The 20,670-nt window shown below is 42.0% G+C and overlaps 1 pseudogene across 1 annotated transcript; it reads right to left on the bottom strand.

Moving 5' to 3' along the window:
• Positions 1-331: 331 nt before the first annotated feature.
• Positions 332-19,030, bottom strand: LOC311213573 (annotated as a pseudogene). Its single transcript has 8 exons — positions 18,985-19,030; positions 16,687-17,056; positions 4,433-4,494; positions 2,188-2,472; positions 1,432-1,494; positions 865-980; positions 529-672; positions 332-415 (listed from the first exon to the last, which is right to left on the bottom strand). The product of its transcript is annotated as an uncharacterized misc_RNA (transcript).
• Positions 19,031-20,670: the final 1,640 nt, after the last annotated feature.

Here is a 20,670-nt window from a genome sequence, read left to right on the forward strand (position 1 = left end):
TTTAAAGCATAGTAAGTATGAAGCTCAGTTTTAAGCTTTGAAAACTATCTAAGCAACTTGGTACTTCAACGCAGTGGATAGAGGAGTAGGAAATCTAAGTATTCCTGCTTAGCAGTAGGTTGAAGACAATTTCTGATATGAATCAAACATAACAAAAAATTGTTGTAACAATTAATGAAATTTAGCAAGACAAGAGTTCAACAATATTAACTGCTTAAGAAAGCTTTCAGATGGTGTTAACTGAAGAGCACCTTGATGAAGTGATGGGACTCAAAGTTCTGCAGGAACTGGGAAGGGATATTGCTTCTTTGGTTCCTTAGATGTTTATTGGCAGCAAAGTTGAGCCACAGTGTTTAAATTACACTGTTACATTTTCTCCCACTCTTCTTCAGCCCATTGCTGGCTCACTTAGTACCTGAAAGCAATGTTTGTTTAATGAAGTTGTGCCTAGTTTCTGTGAAATCAGAATAAACTGGATAATCATTTTGGTCATTTTGTGTACTTGATCTTCAGAATTCTCCCACCTACTTTTTCCTTCCCCTTTTTCAAATTTGTTGTATTTGGGGATTCTCCCTTTGTAGTCCTCACATGTCTGGACTTCTCTCCAGACTTTCTCCACTCGAAGCTGCCAGCAGAAGATTTTTTATATAACCTGAGGTGATCTGGTCTAGCCTGGAGCAAAAACAAATTGCGGATGAGCAACCAATGAGTTAGTCACTGGAAACATTGACTCATTCTGTGGAAAACAGAAGAGCTGAGATGGTGTCACTCCTTGTGGGGTTACAGGAGGTTATAAACCCAAATTGTCTGCACGCCCTACACTTCCCTCCTATGTTCCCAGGGACTGAATTATTTATTTCCTACCTCAAAGATGAATAGCTTGATAGTCATGAGTGTACCGAAGGCAATGCTTTTCGCCAGCAAGACTCTCAAACACAAAACCACCATGAAGACCATATTCATTTTTTCCATTTTGACATCTGTTTTCAAAAGAAGAAAAAGATGGAAGAGATTTTGGCCTTGATACTATCAAAAAAAAAAAAAAAAAAAAAAGGAAAATGCACACATCATGGATGAGGGAAGGAGAAACAGAGGGGAAGATGGCAGAGAAATTCATCAAGTTCAGGGACGAGAGGAAGAAATGCCTGCCCAGTGAGAATTTACTTCCCATTGCTGGTTTATCCCAGGGAAAATTCTCAGCTATTTAACCTGTTAACCCAAAATAGCAGCTTATTCCTCAATAAATATTTCTAATTCTGACATTTTTACACTAGAGAAAGTAATTTGTCATGTCTTTATACAGAATCCACAATCAGTTTAATAAGTATCTACAATTCAGACATTTCTGTACCAAAGATAATACATTTTCATGTATTTTTACTGATTCACCAATAAAGTACATAAACTATACTAATGCTTTAAACAACTAACCTTTTGTAGAGGCATCTGTAATGTTGCAAACTTTCACTGTCACCAGTTCTTCAGCTTTCTCTTCTGTTGAATGATTGAGACACACTATAAACTGTATCTAAACTACATAAAATGAGAATTAAAGAAAGAACACCTATGCCCCTTTCCCCAGCAGTAGATAAGCATTATTGGAATATCAAATGGCAGGCAGACACTAATTCTGGTATTAATTTGAAGAGAAAGAATATCTTTCTACATGTGATTGCAGAAAAGTCCACCAAGATTGTTGAGGATTTTTCTATCCTTTTTGAAATGCACTTTACCATAAAAAAATAATAATAGTAAAAATAAAAAAATAACCAGAAGTTTTGGGTAAAAAACATATTTTCCATTTCTTTTTGTTTTCATAAGTTATTTCAAGCTTTCTGCTATCAGACATGTATACTCATGTGCCCTGAACGATTTTGCATCAGATAAAGGAAGACTCAGAAACATAAAGAGTTTTGGTTTTGGTTTGTTGTTGTTGTTTGGTTGTCCATGTCCCCCCTCCATCCCCCCTTCCCCCCCTTTTTTTTTAAAGAAGAAAATTCCAGTGCTTAAATGGTTGAATTAAGATCATCTACACCATGTACTTTTGAATATCTCACTTCCACATGTCTACGCACCTAAATATCTTTCTGACTGTACTTGTTCCTGTTAGATGCTCAAAGACTAAGAAAGTATCTTGGAAGAGGCATGTCCCAAAATCAGTCTGTGCTTGTACCACAAACATTGTACCTGGCAGGATTGTGCTGGCTGCAGTCTCATTCCTCTTGTGCACAGCCTTGCAGGTCCCCTCTGCATCTGGTTTTACTCCAATTACCTTCCATGTACTGTACATCCCCTCCGATGTGATAAGAGGTGCCTTCAGATCATATACAATGTGACCCTCAGGCCCATCAAGACTGATGTTCTTAGGGTAGAATGTCCTTGCCAAACAAGCTATATTCAATTTGCTGCCATATTGTTTGGGTTCCTTTGATTTAAGTGCAATGACTTCTGGTGTAGAATATTCTTGTCTGTCTGAAAAAGAAGCATAACTTTAGAATAACTTTATTTCTGCATACTTTCTTGACAGCTAAATCACCTGCAATTCAAACATAGTCCACTCATGTTTGTCCCCTGACACCTAAGTGTCTTCTTCCTTCTCTTTTCCAAAGAGCAGATAAAATACAGAAAGGGAGCATAGTGGGATTTTAATGGAAGGTTTTAATCCCTTGGGGTCTTAAACTTGTTTTTACTAAAACTCATACCTATATGTGAATTAATTTAAATTAGGCACTTTGAAAAGAGGGAGTTCTTAAGAATATAACACAAATGATCATATTCATTAATAATTCATAATAATTTACATCCTAAAAAGAACATTTATTTCAAGGGCAGTCATATATGTTTCTAACATGATACATGATAAAAGATCCTTTTTTAATTGTGCAAAAATCCTTTACTTGATGAGGTTAAAAAGCTTAACCATAAAATATACATGTAAGTGAGAGGACTCTGATACTCCACTCTACAGTACTGTTCCAATAAGTGGCATTGGGTAGGATTACCTGCAGATACAAAATAATGTTGCTAAAACAGAAAATGATGTTAAATTTTTATTTACAAATGTTCAGGTCCAACAAGATTTTCTTTCCAGATTATGTTATTTCAACATTTTCATAATATTTCTTTGAAGAACCTGACCCAGGCATAGAAATGTCTCTAAAATTAACAAGTGAATAGTGTTACATGAGCTCTGGAGTGATTTCCAAGTTATGAGACTGTTTCACTACATAATGCTGAGCCATCCTAAGGAATAAAACTAGGGCAACTAACAGAGGCTTTCAGTGCCATTCTGCATATCCCATTTACTCTGTCTTATCTCTGCTTATTCCTTCTGAAAGAAACAAGTCTCCTGTAGATCCTTAAGGCATCTTTGTACTAAGCATTTATGCTTTCACTGAAACCTACCTGTCATTACTGTGAAAAACTAGGAGAAAAAGAAGAGATCTCTGGAATGCTCATCCCCAGTTAAACGGTTATCCAGGATTTCCTAGTACGTTCGTGTGCATTGCCTGTCCTGGAAGTTCAGCTGCTGGGACTTGGAGCTGACTCTCTCTCATCTCCTCGCATGGGAGCTGGTTTAAGATGAGGTTATAAGCATTTTGTCTGCACCTATGTTATAGCTCCTTCAGCATCACAGCCTGTGCCTGGCCGTGGCAATCTCTCATGAGAACTCCCCAAGAGTACTGTGTTCAGCTCTGGGATCCCCAACATAATAACGACATAAACCTGTTGGAGCGAGTCCGGAGGTGGCTGCAAGGATGATCAGAGGGCTGGAACACCTCTCCTATGAAGACAGGCTGAGAGAGTTTGAGTTCAGGCTCGGGGGAGACTTTATTGCTACACATTCCCACACAAAAGCTGGGGAAGGTAGACCATCCTTATAAAGATCACCTTTATGAGAGTGACATTTCTAAATATGAAGTGCTTTCTCACATTTCAAACAGTTGCTTGTTAAATCCTATACGCCATGATTTTCCACAGGATTTTTCTTCTGAAACCCTTTATGTCTCCATTTTCCTTTCCATGCGTCTTAGTGTTACACAAACGAAAGAAAAGAACTAACTTTACATCATACTAAAGCTGGGCCAAAATACCATCTCCTGTAGGTATAATCAATACAGTGTTAAATTTAGTAGTGCAGCTACTGGGGGGAAAAGGGTCGGGGAGAGGTAGTATTGAGGATATGTGGAGTAATGCTGATGCACACAGCTAGGAAAATAACTTTTTTGGTCTAGAAAAGTTTTGTTAACTAAATTGAGGACTTGAGCGCCTGGTTGGTGTATACATGTTCAAGAGATCCCTAGCAGCAGAAAATTCTCATTCAACTGCAACATCATAAAACCCACCCCAACTCAGATTTATTCCACTTTGTCCACCCCACCTCAAACTTACATGTACAAAATATATTAGTAGTAATACAAATGGAACTTACTTGGTTCAACTGAGAAAGCAATCCCACTTCCAAATACAAGCTTGTCTGTTTCCACAGTGTTTCTGCATAGTCAGAAAACAGAAATGATTTCCTCACTACATATTAAAGGTGTATAAACTCAAAGAACAAAATGACAAGGGTTAGTCCAAAGGATCTGTGAACGAAATGCTATGAAAGCTCTCCAGAGAAACTTTTCTTTCCAAAACTGGGGGGAAAAAATATTTTTGTAGTAGAGAGATTTCAAACAACTTGATGCAGGCCAAAGCTTTTAAAACTCTTTCCTCTTCTCTGTTGTTAACTCAATAAGCAATATACTTGCAGAATAAATAGTCACAGGAATACTGCAGTTTGCTCCTTCAGCACACTCCTTTCTTTCTTTCTTTCTTTCTTTCTTCCTTGAAATGTTCTTGAAATTTTTTTCTTGCAGTCTCAGGTTTTTGTATGAGGCCTTAGAGTGTTTGTGCCATTGTGCTACTCCAAGTTCTCAACACAGTGATATACTTAGTTACAAAAAGTGCCTCTTCCTTCCTTTTTACTTCACAGTGTATTCAGATGAGACAGGTATACCGATATACCATACAAAGAAATCACATAGACTTGTGAATAAGAATCCGATCATGGGTCAAAAGTGGAGATTTAAACCTACCTGGGACATATAGAATTGCAACGTGGCTCTGAGAACACTTAGATTTTTGCCTAATGAAAAAACAAAAGTTGTGTGAGTGTGATTCTACAGAAATTAGCAAAACTCTTCAGAGTTGCAGAAGTGTTCTGCTTTTGTTTGTTTCTTTGTTTTTTCACTTTGGATTTTTTTTTTTTAATTTTACTTTTATTATTATTATTTTTTTTTTTCCCCAGGAAGAAGAGGAAAGTGCTCACTCTGTTCTTTTAGAGCTGTTACCTTTCTGGATGGCCCAGGGGTAAGGGTAATTCAGTACCTCAGGAAATCATGCTTTTGACAACTGTTCTTTATTAGGTAGAGTTATATTGTACAACAGAGGCATTATTAAATAGGGATTTTGCTGTGGATGGTGCAAGTTGGATTGATCAAATGTTGCATGATGGTCAAATTCTGCACTCTTAGCATGAACAGCATCTAAAGATTTGTGTCAAGCATAACGTCCAGGGAAAAATAAAATTCACGTGAATACATTTGTTATGCATATGTGTGGCAAGATGTTCCCTTCCTCTGTTATGGCATGGGAGAATAAAAGAATAGAACACTTATATAACATACTTACATAACCAATTCACATTAAAAAAAAAAAAAAATCTGTGATTTATCCGTTGGTGGTCTTTAACAATATTGATAGAGTATTTACAGGTGATACACAACAACTGTGTTGACTCACTCAGTTGCTCCTGAATGGACTAGACAATGCCCTTCTTGGGTATACGGACAAACCATTCACCAGATAATAGTATGCTATCCACAGAGCATAAACCTTCTAGAAACACACCTGACACTCTTGCATCAGCTTGTTGGTCACAACTGAAGGTCACAACCCTGTAAGAGTAGTTGGCTGGTCTTGTTGGTTGATCAAGGAGTGTTGCCTGGTGAAGATGTTTGTGAAAGACAATATGAGATGTTGACAATCAAATGCATGGCTTCACCAAGGGAAAATCATGCCTGATCAATCTGGTGGCCTTCTATGATGGAGTGACTATATCAGTTGACAAAGGAAGACTGACTGGTGTCATCTACCTGGATTTCTGTAAGGCTTTTGACATGGTCCCACATGACATTCTGATTTCTAAATTGGAGAGATATGCATCTGATGGGTGGACCATTCGGTGGATAAGGAATTGGCTTAATGGATGCACCCAGAGAGTAGTGGCCATTGGCTCTATGTCCAGGTAGAGGCTGGTGCTTTTCAATATCTTCATCAATGACATAGATGATGGGATTGAGTACACCTTCAGCAAGTTTGCAGATGACACCAAGCTGAATGGTGCAGTTTATACAACAGAAGGAAGGGATGCCATCCAAAGGGACTTGGATAAGCTGGAGAAGTGGGCTGAATGAGGTTCTATAAGTCCAAGTGCAGGGTGCTGCACCTGGGTCAGGGCAATCCCAGGCATGTGTACAGACTGGGAGAAGAACCTATTGAAAGCAGCCTTGAAGAGAGGGATTTGGGGCTTCTGGTAGATCAGAAGCTCAACATGAGGCCAGCAGTGTGTGCTTGCAGCCCAGAAGGCAGCTATATCCTGGGCTGCATCAAGAGAAGCATGGCCAGCAGGTCAAGTGAGGTGATTGTCACCCTTGGCTTTGCCCTTCTGAGGCCCCACTTGGAGTACTGCATCCAGGTCTGGGGCCCCCAGTACAAGAAAGCTGTGGACCTGTTAGAATGGGTCCAGAGGAGGGCCAAAGACGATCAAAGATGATCAGAGGGCTGGAGCACCTCTGCTACGAAGAAAGGCTGAAAGAGCTGGGGATGTTCAGCCTGGAGAAGAAGAGGCTCTGGGGAGGCCTCATTGGAGCATTTCAATACTTAAAGGGTTCTTATAAAAAGGATGAAGAGGGACTCTTTACTCGTGTAGATAATGATAGAGGGGAGGAGGGTGGGGAGGGTGTTAAACTGAAAGAGAGGAGAAAGATTGGATGTTAGGAAGAAGTTTTTACTCAGAGGGTGGTGAGGCACTGAAACAGGTTGCCCAGAGAAGCTGTGGATGGCCCATCCCTGGAGGTGTTCAAAACCAGGCTGGATGGGGCCCTGGCAAACCTGATCTAGTGTGTGGCATCCCTGCCTATGGCAGGGGGGTTGAAACTAGATGATCTTTAAGGTTCCTTCCAACCCAAGCCATTCTATGATTCTATGATTCTATGATTCTGTGATTCTGTGATTCTGTGACAACTTTCCTTATTGTTGCTCATCCATAGGTAACATTAGTGCCTTGACTATATGGTAAGTAGCTTCTCCATTTCAGTTTGCTTAACCTTATGCTTAGCTTGCTTGCATTCTGCTCAGGCTTAATTAATCAGTATGGGTACTTATATCAAACTTAGTCTGTGGTCTGTTGCCATGTTATCGCTCAATATCCGAAAGACCCTGATTATCCTGTCACATTTTTGGCATGGTCAGTCCTGTCCCAAAATGGTGTTCTTTGCCCAGTGTGCAAGGAGCTGATTAGCACTCAGAATCAAGACATTTGCTTATTTCATGTCTGCATAGAGATGAATGCCAGGTAGTAACTCCACGAAGCTCGCATGCCAGCCTTACTGAGAACAGTTAGTTATTTTATATATTACAAAATGCAAGATCATCACTTCCTCAGGTTCAATGATAGCATTCACTTACATGATTGGTCTTTTAACTTCTTGCTTTCGTTTAAAGATACAGTACATTACTTTTCTACTACGCATGCTTAGAGGGTAAGGGGTTTCTAGTGGTAGGGGGCTTCCCTAGCCTACAGCTGGCTACTTTACTATGTTAATGGGATAAGCTTCACCTAAAGTTTAAATGAGTAATTCTTTCTACTTCCTTATCTACTTCTTGCTGTCACTGTTCAAGGTTGATAAATCCATTTGGGTTCCCACTATAACAGACTTATGTGAGTGAACTCCTTCCACTCAACGGTTATGTTGACCTCCCCTTCTGCACGTGTTGACCTTCCTTCCTGCTTTTTGTGACACGGGAAGTTGCATCTTAAGATACACAATGGAAGCTTATAATGAATACACACTGATTTTTGATGGTTGGTAAAGGACCAGCTATCTTTACTGACAGAGGGTCAGAGCTGAGTGCACAAGAAAACTCTTTTTGAGAAATATGGGTTTCTAGCCAATCCTTGACTGTTTCCCCTTGTTCCATTTTGGGGTGTATTTTAAAGAATTGGATTAAATTTGCTGGGGAACCAATGACCAAAGTAAGATGAAAAGGTATTGTAATCACTTCTGACCACACTATAAAATGAAGGATGGTGAGGTTTGGACCAAAAATGGATACTTGAATGTAATATATACTGCAATTAATGCAGTTTAAAAGGACAAAGAATACTTGTGACAGAAAGAAAAGAAATGATTTCCAGAATTTCAGTACCAAAAAACAAGAGACAGTTCAGAGGTTTCTTGTGAATGGCTGGGTTCTGCTGCATTTGGATTCCAAATTTTGGACTTATTCATAAACCATTATATGATGTTATCAAAGGGTCAGAAGAACTACTGGAATTGACTCCAGAGTACCAGAAAAGTTTTGATGAGATATGAAGAAAATTAATGGAAGCTCTGGTCTTAGCCTTTCCAGATATGACTAAGCCCTTCCAATTGTATGTATATTGTGAGAAAAATCTCAATAATTTTCTTAGACAAGATCTTCTGTGAAGCTATTTTATTCGCAATTGCAATGGCAGGTGTCCAGCAAGCAGGAGCACACAGTAAAAGTATACCGTGACCTTGTATTCCCTATTACTCAACAGCTGATTTCTCCCCTGTTTCCTCATTAGCTGAGTACTATAGGTTCACAAGCTAGTCGACGCCTTTCTATACCATACTATTCTATACTATACCATACTATTTTTTACCATACCATTCATAGAATAGAATATCCTGAGTTGGAAGGGACCCTTAAGGATCATCAAGTCCAACTCTTGACACCGCACAGGTCTACCCAAAAGTTCAGACCATGTGACTAAGTGCACAGTCCAATCTCTTCTTAAATTCAGCCAGGCTCGGTGCAGTGACCACTTCCCTGGGGAGCCTGTTCCAGTGTGCAACCACCCTCTCTGTGAAGAACCCCCTCCTGACGTCCAGCCTAAATTTCCCCTGCCTCAGCTTAACCCCGTTCCCGCGGGTCCTGTCACTAGTGTTAATGGAGAAAAGGTCTCCTGCCTCTCGACACCCCCTTACGAGGAAGTTGTAGACTGTGATGAGGTCTCCCCTCAGTCTCCTCTTCTCCAGGCTGAACAGGCCCAGTGACCTCAGCCGTTCCTCGTACGTCTTCCCCTCCAGGCCTTTCACCATCTTCGTAGCCCTCCTCTGGACACTTTCCAACAGTTTCATGTCCTTTTTATACTGTGGTGCCCAGAACTGCACACAGTACTCGAGGTGAGGCCGCACCAGCGCAGAGTAGAGCGGGACAATCACCTCCCTTGACCTACTAGCGATGCCGTGCTTGATGCACCCCAGGACACGGTTGGCCCTCCTGGCTGCCAGGGCACACTGCTGGCTCATATTCAACTTGCTGTCTACCACGACCCCCAGATCCCTCTCTTCCAGGCTGCTCTCCAGCGTCTCATCGCCCAGTCTGTACATGCAGCCAGGGTTTCCCCGTCCCAGGTGCAGGACCCGGCACTTGCTCTTATTGAACCTCATGCGGTTCAATACCATTCTATACTATTTTATTTGACCAACCATTATTTTCTCCTTTTCCTTTTCTTCTTTCTTCTCTCCTAAATAGAGGGCTCATGATTTTTGGTTTTACTGATTTTGCACTGCTTCTCCTGTTTTTCTTAGCTATCCTCCTTATTTTGGGACAGTGGTACCTACCTCTTCCTAATATACTTCCCGCTGCTATGCTACTGTCATGCCTGCACAATCGCTTTTCAATATGCAAGGCTAGTGGCATTTTCCACTGTAAAAACACCTTCTATTGCAAAAACACAACTTTGTTTCTCACAATATTAAAGGTAACATTGGGCCTTAAAAGTGATAACCCAAATGCTCAGGATCTTGAAAAGACCAGTGGCTTTCTTCTCAAAGCAACTTGATGAAATAAGTAAAGAGTGGCCTGCGTGCTTATGGTCTGTAGAAGCAGCTGCTTTATTAATCCAGAAGACTTGGACTCTTCCCTTGAGACAACCTATAACTGCAATGGTCCTTCATGAACTTCTGACAATTATAAATGATAAATGACATTACTGGGTTTCTCTGAGTTAATTGGCCAAATATCAAGCTATTCTGATATAGTAAGAAGAAGAGACTCTGGGTATGGTATCTACATTGAACCTGTTGCCAATAACTAAGCAAGAGCCATTACAGCATCACTGCCTGGCTACTGTTGCATAAGTCTATACCAGCAGACCAGACTTAAAGGATGAATCATTAAAAGATGAAGATTTACAGTTACATACAAATGGCAGCAGTTTCATGCATGAGAGAGAGAGGAAAGCTGGATATGAGGCAGTAACCCTCGAGGAAGAAATAGGAACTAAACCATTACCTTGGAATACCTCAGCACAAAAGGCCAAGATTATTGTGTTGATTATAGTTCTTGAAATAGAGAAAGATCTGAAAGTTAACATATACGAAGTCTAAGTATATTTTTGGAGTCATACACACCCATGTAGCCATGTGGAAAGAACAAGAATTACTGAATTCACATGGAAACAGTATAAAATATGGACAAGAAATATTTAAATTGTTGCTTGTGCTTTTAGAACAAAAGGAATTAGCAGTAAATCAATACATAGCCAATAAAAAAAGGACAAGGAGAAGTGACTCAAGGAAACAGAAAAGCCAATTTGGCAGTCAAAAAGATGCCTTACAGGAACATGTGGTTGAGGCCCTGATAAAAGGCAGAGAAATTAATATGCCAAATTTGTTGTGTAAGTAATCCCAAATACAAAGAAGACAAGAAGACTACCTGCACATGAAGTGAAATGAAGGATAATCCCTGGGGAACACTGGCAAATAGATTTCTCTGCACTGCTGATATGTGGGCATTATAAATACCTACCTGTTTTAGCAGATACCTTTTCAGAGTGACTGGAAGCTTTCTCTTGCCACACCAATTGTCTAGAGAAGTTGTAAAAGCTCTTTGAAAATAAATATTTCATAGATTTGGAATCCCTGAAGGGTTATCCTCAGATAATGGTCCTTATTTCGTTTCAGAAATAGTCCAAAAGCTATCAAAGTTTCTTCGATTCAGATGGGACCCCTTGGAGGCCCCAGTCTAATGGAAAGGTCAAAAGGATGAATCAAACCCTCAAAAGGCAGCTTTCAATGTTATGTCAAGAAACTCTTCTTAAATGGATAGATGTTCTGCCAATTGCTCTGATAAGAAATAGAATCTCCCATCAGGTAAGAGAAGGAATAAGTCCTTTCAAAATATTATAAGGAAAACCTTACCCTGTCAGTAGGACAGAATACCAGATTGATGGCATGTATATCAGGGATTATGAATTATGATTATGGATTATGATTACCTGGTGTATCTCTCATGGGTACTGCCTTCTTTACACAGGTATCTCAACCAGAGAGATCCACTTCCCTTGGATATCCTAGCACACAGCTTATTCTATGATTCTAAGGTGGGAGACAGTGATCAGAAAACCTGGTCAGTTGTACTACTTGATAAAGAAAGAAATGCAGTATGAGAATGTTGATTCAATCAGGGTTGTCTGAATTAAGATCTGTTGATCAGGATGATAAGAAATAAAGAAAGGGGAACTGTAAGCAAAATGCTGAGACACAGACTTAACAAAGCAAAAATGAAGACAATAGCAAGGAACAAAACTCCCAGTCACAGTGGTTGAGTAGCTAGCAAGCTACAGGCATAATTTCCAAGAAGATCAACCTGAATTTTGGACCTGTGAACCAGAAAGAGGCTGGACTGGGAAGATGCAGAAACTGCAGACCTCTAAAAACCCATGTAGGTGTGCAGGGGGAAGGAGCTGCAAGAGGAACAAAGAGGGATAGGTAGAAAAGGATAGAAAAATCATGTCTAAAGTGAGGCCAGTCACTGTGCTTGTCTGACTGAGCCCTGCAGCTGAACACCACAGTCTGTTCTTTCTTCTCATCTTTTCTCTTGAAATCTTCTCTTAACTCACTCTCTGTTTATTCATACTGTCTCTCCTCTGTGTCTGTGCACTTCAAGACAGGCCTGGCATCCTGGCAGGGTTGATGGGCATACATTCCAGCCATGCTGGCACTTGAGGGATCCTGGCAGAAGTGCTGGACAGACATGGTTTTAAAGGACCCAAAAGGAACATCAAGCCCCGCTCCCGGGTTTTCTCTCTAATGGCTACAAAGGAGACACAAGGAGTAACTTAAATATAACCTTCTGAACTGTGGCAGGTAAAACCCCACCTGCTGACCAAGATCAGACAATTAGATGTTCAAAATCAAATTATCCTGAGCCCAACACTCATATTTGAGTGCAAGAAAAACTAGCATAGTATATAGTGATTGTCCCACAGCTTGCATCATGATCAGTATCAAATCTGTTCTCTGAGGTTGTGAGGAAGTGGAATATTATACACCTGCAGGCTCTTCAGGAAGTCAGTTTGTGTTGTGTAGTTCAGTCTCTTTCAACTACTGTGATACCTAGCCCACACAGTAATGAATAGTCATACAAAAACGTTTCTGATTTCATTTCAGTACCAGGTGACACACCTTCTTTGATGTCTTTTGAATGCTGCAGTTTGTCTTCCTCTCTGTTCTTTTACTGATGGAAAATCAAACCACAGAGCAATCACTGTAAATTAAAAGTAACATTGTCAGCATCACTCCTATGGTAGTTTAAGAAAATGGTATGCCTCTCTCACTGTAACGTTGCCCATACTTGTTGACATTGAATATGGATTCATTTCAGAGCTCTTTACCCTCAAAAAAATTTATTCTAGATTTCTTTTCAATAAAATTATGGAAATTTAAGGTAGGACATTTTCTTAATGTCAGAGACCAGATGTACCCAAACATGTCAAGTGTCAGTTTAGTTTGTCTTACATATTAGGACTATTCTGGACTGATCATCTACCAAATTACTTTTATTTCTAATATATTTATGCCGTAGCAAAATAAGTCTGTAATACACATATTCATCAGAGGTTAATTTTGCTTGGTAACATTGCCTATTTTGCTGTGCAAATGTGCTAAGATTTGAAGGTTGATGCCAGAAAACATAGAATGGACAAGGCTGGAAGGCACATTAGAAGATTGTCTTATCTCAAACCCCTGTTCAAAGCAGGGTCATCTAAACCAAGTTCCTATGTGCCATATCTAGTTGAGTATTGAATATGGAGATTCTACAGCCTCTTTGGGCAACTTGTTCCAATGCTTAGTTACCTTCCAAGTGAAAAAGCTCTTCATTATGTTTAAGAGGAATTTCCTGTATTTTATTTTCTGCCCATTTCTTCTTGTCATGTCACTAAGTACCACTCAGAAAAGCCTGGCTCCATCCTTTTTACTCCCATGGGTACATTGCTGGCTCATTTTCACCAGAGTCCCTCACGATCCCCAGGTTGTTCTGCCAAGTTACCAATAAGACATTTTTAGACATTTTGTGAAGAAAAAAACTGTACTTTAGTTCAATTTCTACTATGGTGCCTGTCTAATTGGTGTATGGGGAGAAAAGGAGTGGGGGCTGATTTACTGTATTTACTGTGGCTACTTGTTGGATTCCCTAGAATCATGAAATTACCCTTCAGACATTTCAAATAAAACTTTCCTTGTGAAGAATGGGAAGAAAATGGTTTTGTACCCAACTCTCAAAACTCCAATAACATTTCAGTGTTCTCACCTTTTTTTTCTTTTTTTTTTTTCTTTTTCTTTTGTCCTGCTCTTTCCATCAGTCATTATGTTTTGTTTTGTTTTGTTTTTTTCTAAAGAAATTTTAATTTTTCATATAGAAACATGCAGCTTTGTCTGCAGCTGTTGCAGGGAGAGCTGGTCCTTAGAAGGATCTGCAGAGCTGATGACTTGGCTTTGAAAGGATGAAACATTACATTGGACTCTTGAGAAAGGATAGAGCAAAGCTAGGTTTTAGGTATTTCCCAGAGTGTGTTGGATCCAACTCCAAGCTCAGCTGCTATCAGTGACGGGTATGCCAGGGATGTTGTAGGTGACTGACTCTAAGATCTATTCTATTCCATATCTTTCTCTGCACATAAGAAAGCATATCTGGAAATGAGAGAGGCTTAACTGAGTAGGTGGTATATGGGTGGAGAGCTAGATCAATCAGAAGTTGAGTGTTGGGTGTTAACCCTGGCACATGCCAGCTAAGTACCAAAGTGCTGACTTGTGTTAATCCTGTAGTGGGATAGGGGAGACCACTGGAAGTGAGAAAACGCATGGATTGAGATAAAGACTTGAGGGAAAGCAAAAGCTACACATGCAAACAGAACGAAATAGGAATACATTCATTGTTTTCCACTGGAAAACAGATTTTTAGCTATTTTCAGGAAAGCAGGGCTTCATCATGCATAGTGGCAACTTGGGAAGACAAATGCCATAACTCCAAACATTTCCCACTCCTCCTTCTTTCCCCACAGCTTTTATTGTTGAGCATGACATCATGTGGTATGGAATATCATTTTGGTCAGCTGGGGACTGTTGTTCTGGCTGTGTCCCTTCCCAACTTCTTGTGCACCCCCACCCTATTTGCTGGTTTCTCAGTGAGGGTTTCTCATTTTTCAAACTGTGTCTCCCTCTTCCAGAAGTCACAAATCAGAAGCTTCCCAGCTTCATATTTGTGCCTGGTCCAAGAAAGGGATTAAAAGACTGAATTCAACCTTGCAGTCCTTTTTTTGTTTGTTTGTTTGTTTGTTTTTTGTTGTTTGATTCTTTTTTTTTTCTTTTTTTCTTTTTGTTTCTTTTCTAACCCAGTAGTTACTGAATGTTTTTGCAGAATGGTTTAGGAAGTGGCGTCAGTAGATGCCAATGACAAACAACACTGGTTTCTACATATTGGTTTCTACATATTGGTTCTACACACTGTTTTCTTCAGGTACAGCAGTTTCATTTGGGAAGGGCAAGACATTGCCCATGTCTCAGTGCAGTGCAGGAGATAGATTCATTCCTCACCAGTGGGTAGATTCACTCTCAGTTATGGATTCTGGCATATTGTCAAACCACAGCTCTGTAAGACATGCAAGTAGCTTCTTTATTGCTGAGTAATATTTTCTTTAATATCTTGCTCTACTATTCTCTGTTAGAGTTCCATAAATCCAACACATAAAAGTACCTTAATTCATTTCAACCACAAGAATACAGCATCTTACTAAAATGCACTCTTTTGGCTCACTTTTCCAGACAAAATGGATCAGTTATTTACGTAACAGCATTGACATGATACAATCCTCTCTATGTCAGTGTGAGTGGCACAGAAAGTTGTAGACCATGATGAGGTCCCCCCTCAGCCTCCTCTTCTCCAGGCTGAACAGGTCCAGTGCCCTCAGCCGCTCCGGATATGTCTTCCCCTCTAGTCCCTTCACCATCTTCGTCACCCTCCTCTGGACACTCTCCAACAGTTTTACATCCTTTTTGTACTGTGGTTCTGGTGAGTAGGAGGTATCCAGAAAACATTCCCTCCCTGGAAAAAGACATCATCATCTCTGTCAGGGATGGAGCATCTGGAATGACATGCGACATCTTTGAGGATTAGAGGGAAGTCCAATCCTGCTATAGTGGCCATCATGCAGAGGTAGTGAGAGAGCCCTGGGCACTACCACCTCTGACCATCTGTCTTCCTGTAGAAAGGGAGAATAGACACAACTAGATATAATTTGAGCGTATGCGCTTCTGTCAGAAGTACCTCTCATGCTCTTGCATTTCCCTCTTTACCAGACATCAGTGCACAAAGAAACACCATTATGACTTACCTGGACTGAGTGCCAACACAGCTAAGAAATCTTTCTGTATGGCTAGCAGTGCTGGTGCCCCAATGCTGGCAGAGGCCACCCACAGCACACTGGAGGAAGGTCTATCGAGAAGGATTAGGCAGTTCTGGGATGTGCTTCTGCTTGAGATTGTAAATACTCTGCAGCAGACAACAGCTGCTCAGGCCCAATCTCCAGATCCAGCATATAGAAAAGCAAACATCCACCTTTGCTGTTCCCAGAGCTATAAGGGTACCCAGCCTCTCCAACAAGGGTGCAATCCCCCTTTAGGAGATAGACAGGCAGCTTGGGGCAGATCTGTGCTGCATGCAGAAGGAGCCAAGTGCCATCTTGCAGCCCCAAAAGGCTTCACAGCAGCCCTGATATGGAGAGCTGAGGGTGCCCTGCTCCTTTTACTCTCTTGGGATTAAAGGAGCACCAGGGTAGATGTGGAGAAGAGGCAGTGATAGTAGCTTGTGGAGAAGTCTGTGAATTAGATGAAAGTCTATGTTGTGTGAAAGGTTTGGGGATTGAGCTGCCCATGGGACTTATTCATACATGAAATTTTGTTTCTGACTTCTGTTATAAATGTCAAACTTCTCTGCAAATTCAGTTGCCATGGATAGGTTGGGAGATCCAACATCTTTTAGTCCTAATCTTCACTGTTATTTCAGAGAACATGTACAGGCAACTGTAACTTTGAGGAAGGGCTCTGTCACCACAGTAGTCCTCCCACTTTTTGTGCTGCCTCTGCCTCCATTGATTTTATGGTGTGCTGTCTGGCACAGAAGTAGGTGGCTGTGTCTATGGCTGTAAGGGCATGCAGCTGCAGGGAAACCTTTTTTTTGGCTTTATCTGCAGAGATGGTGGCTCGGCTTTGGAAAGGTGGGGCATAGCCTGTGTTATTCCCAAAAGGATAGACCCACGCTAGAAATTGCAGTTCCCCTGTTGGAGCCAGACGGACGTAATTCCAGTCATAGAGAGGGCTATCCAAAGGTGCTCCTATTATAGTGCAGGTGAGTGGGAGTGATCCGAAGACTTTCCCTTCCTTGGGACCAGATGCCACCATTTTTATGTTGGAAAGGGTACCTGGAAAGACAGAGGGCAGGTATGAAGTTTGAGCTTTTGTGAGAAAGGTCATGGGTTCAGTAGTCAGTCCCAAGGCTGCAGGGTGCACAAAAATAGAGTCCTTTAGCTCTAGGAGTTATCCCTGGAAGCAGTGGTTTGCTCAGACACCACAGAACCATATTTCTTTGTACCACCCAAAGGACTTCTGAGGCAGGAGACCCACCAGAGTCTAGATAACTGCTGGTAAAAATGACGTATCTCTAAATATGAATCCAGAGTCTTGAAAGAAGGAGCACATGGAGTCCCCAGCCCCTCTCAGTCCCACTGCTGCCTTCACCAGCTGCACCTGAGCACAGGGAACAGGATGGGTATGGATACATGGGGAGTTGGTTTGCCAGTTGCACATGATCCCCACAGGAGGAAGAAACATGGGGCTCTTGCTGTGTCCCCAGAAAATAGCCTGCCCCTGGAAAATTCTAAAGCTGCTCAAAATGGGATTCTACAAGGCTCCTTGGAGCAGTTATTGGTTGGATGGAGTGGATGGAGCCTGTGGCCCCTCTGGCCTCATGACATACCCCTAGCAGCACTGAGAACACCATCTCTGGAGATGGTCCCCACCTTGCATAGATAGAAGTGGGCTGAACACCACATGTTCATCGTTTGTCTCATCTTTTTGTGCTCATCTGCACCTTTTGTGGGTCCAGGGTCCAGCTATACCCTGAAATGCTGCAGGAGTGTAAGTCAGACCTGGGAACCTCCCAGGCCCTGCTAGGCTCTTTCAGCCCTGGCTTGGTACCCTTGCTGTCTCCATGGGCTTGAAGTCCCCGGTATGAGGAGAAGTGGGATTCACAGAATCACAGAATCACAGAATTTTCTAGGTTGGAAGAGACCTCAAGGTCATCGAGTCCAACCTCCAACCTAACGCTAACAGTCCCCACTAAACCATATCCCTAAGCTCTACATCTAAACGTCTTTTGAAGACTTCCAGGGATGGTGACTCCACCACTTCCCTGGGCAGCCTGTTCCAGTGCCTCACAACCCTTTCAGTGAAGAAGTTCTTCCTAACATCTAACCTAAAACTCCCCTGGCTCAACTTAAGCCCATTCCCCCTCATCCTGTCACCAGGCACGTGGGAGAACAGGCCAACCCCCACCTCGCTACAGCCTCCCTTGAGGTACCTAAAAAGAGCGATAAGGTCACCCCTGAGCCTCCTCTTCTCCAGGCTGAACAAGCCCAGCTCCCTCAGCCGCTCCTCGTAGGACTTCTTCTCCAGGCCCCTCACCAGCTTCGTCGCCCTTCTCTGCACCCGCTCAAGCACCTCGATGTCCTTCTTGTAGCGAGGGGCCCAAAACTGAACACAGTATTCCACAGAGAAGGAATGCATGGGGCAGGCATTACAGTTGGGCATGGAAATACCTGGGCATAGAAATGGCTTTGTGTTCCTGGGATCCTTCTTGGGACCCGCCTTTACCTCCTAGAGTTGCTGCAAAGAGGAGACACAACAGCATTACAGCCATTCTCCTTCTGCTCCTTCTTCTTCAGCCTGAGCTAAGCCCAGAGCCAGCCTGCCTCTCCCATACCTCAACATGAGAAGACAGTATGGGGCTGGGCAATGCTCTGGGCATCTGAAGAGAGTGGTCAGGGTACCACGGGAGTGCAGAGCCCAGATTTTCCTAAGTCAGGAAGAGTCAGCTTGGGCCCCAGCCCTTCCAGCCCTGGAGCTGGTGGACAGCTCTCCTATGCCATGAGGTGAAGTACAGAGGAACTGCAGAATTATGCCAGATCATCCTCCTTAGGTCCTTCAACATCTACACATCCTACAGAAGGGCAGGAAAGGGCAAAGAGTAGTTCTGAAATGCTACAAGTCCTGGGCAGAGGATCCACCCTGGTGAGGAGAGAGCACAAAACCCATGCCCTTGTCCTTGACCCAGGAAAAGTGGGGCTCTCACCTTCAGTGGCTGCAGCAAAGGTGATGACCAGCAGCCAGAGGAACATCGCAGGCTTCTCCAGAGGAATTTGCAGGGTGAGGTAGAGAGTTCAGGCCTTCCCCACTTTGGGTCAGCAGAGAAATGCCCTGTCCTTTCAGCACTGAAGGCTGATTTCCTTCCAACTCTAGACAGATTTCTGACCAACCCCTTTGCAGCTGCAGGTACTTTGAGCACTGGGGAGTTGGATACCTCAGTCACTGCTGTCATGGGTGGGGAGAGCAAGTCACATTTCCTTTTGAGTACTGCTCAGCCTGCACAGGAAACCCAGGGACCTCGGTTGTCTCACCAGGGCCTCTCATAACCATTTCCCTGAACCCTTTTCTGTGTGGGTTGTTGCTCTGCAGATAGCTGGGGGGCAGGGTGAGGGGGTAGATATTCATGATAATGTGGAGAATGCTCTCTCTGGGAATGAGATGGGGTCAAATCCTCCTTCCTCCAACCTGTTGCACCATCCCTCACCAAAGCCCATGGCTATCAGGTCTGGGAGGGAGAAGGAGGATTTTCACCTCTGGCTCCTCCACATCTGTATCACTGTGAGCTATGCCCAAAACAAAGAAATAGAGTAGGCAGTCCTGTTCTTGCATTGTGAAGACCAGGATCCCTTCCTGGAAGAATAATTTGCCCTGTGGTGGTTTTACCCTGCTGGGCAGCCAAATTCTACCACAACCACTCTCTCACTCCCCATCCTCAAAAGAAGAAAGTATGCTGCAAAGAAAAAAAAAAAAGTCTCATGGGTTGAGATAAGGATAATTGAATTAAAGGGAAAAGGAAGAGGGAAAAACAACAACAACAACCAAGCAAAAGCCATGTGGAAGCATAGGAGAAGAAAAATAAATTATCTACTTCCCATCAACGAGTGATATTTGGCCGCACCCTCGGAAGCAGGGCCTCAATACACATAGTGGTTGTTTGGGAGGACAGATGTCTTCATAATGAGAATGTGTGTGTAGCCCCCTTCCCACCACACCCACTTTTTCCCCTTCCCCCCCTTTTATTGCTATTGAAGCATAAACAAAACTAAACAACTTCTACTTCATGTGAAATTTAGTTGTCTGTAGGAAAAACTACTGCATTTAACTTTTTTTCTAAACAAATTATTCAAGTGTGCTTTGGGGTTATGTGAGATAATCTGTGTGAGGGCAGCATAACAAACTATTAGTGAATACTGATGATAAATATTGTATGGAGGTTGATATCCATCTCTCTGAGTTTAATTACTTGCAGCACTCAGTGTGAATTCCCATTCAAAGGAACACACACCTGGTTTAGACTGGCAAAAAAGCTTTAAACTGTTTGGTCAAATAGTCTAACAAACTATTGTGCTGTGTCTGTTATTTTTAAGTAGTAATGTAAATGGCACGCATTGAAGTAAGACGAAGGGTAGGCTGTGTGAAACTTTCTACAAAGCATGTATGGTAGGGCATCAGAGGGGTGGTTTTCTTCAGTTTTAGATGATTTACACGTTGTATACATGCCTAGACTCATAACTTTCTGAAGTCCTAATTTCCCACTGCTAATATTCATCTTTTTCTGTGAAAGACCTACTGTAACAAGTGGTCATTCAACATGAAGTCAACTGCAATGATGTTTTGGAGCAAGAACAAATTCCTTAAAGTAGTCTGAAGCAACACTGAAATGCTGTTGCTG

The sequence above is a fragment of the Netta rufina genome, assembly GCF_964035555.1.
Source record: "Netta rufina genome assembly, chromosome: 11".
In the NCBI taxonomy this organism is placed as follows: domain Eukaryota; kingdom Metazoa; phylum Chordata; class Aves; order Anseriformes; family Anatidae; genus Netta; species Netta rufina.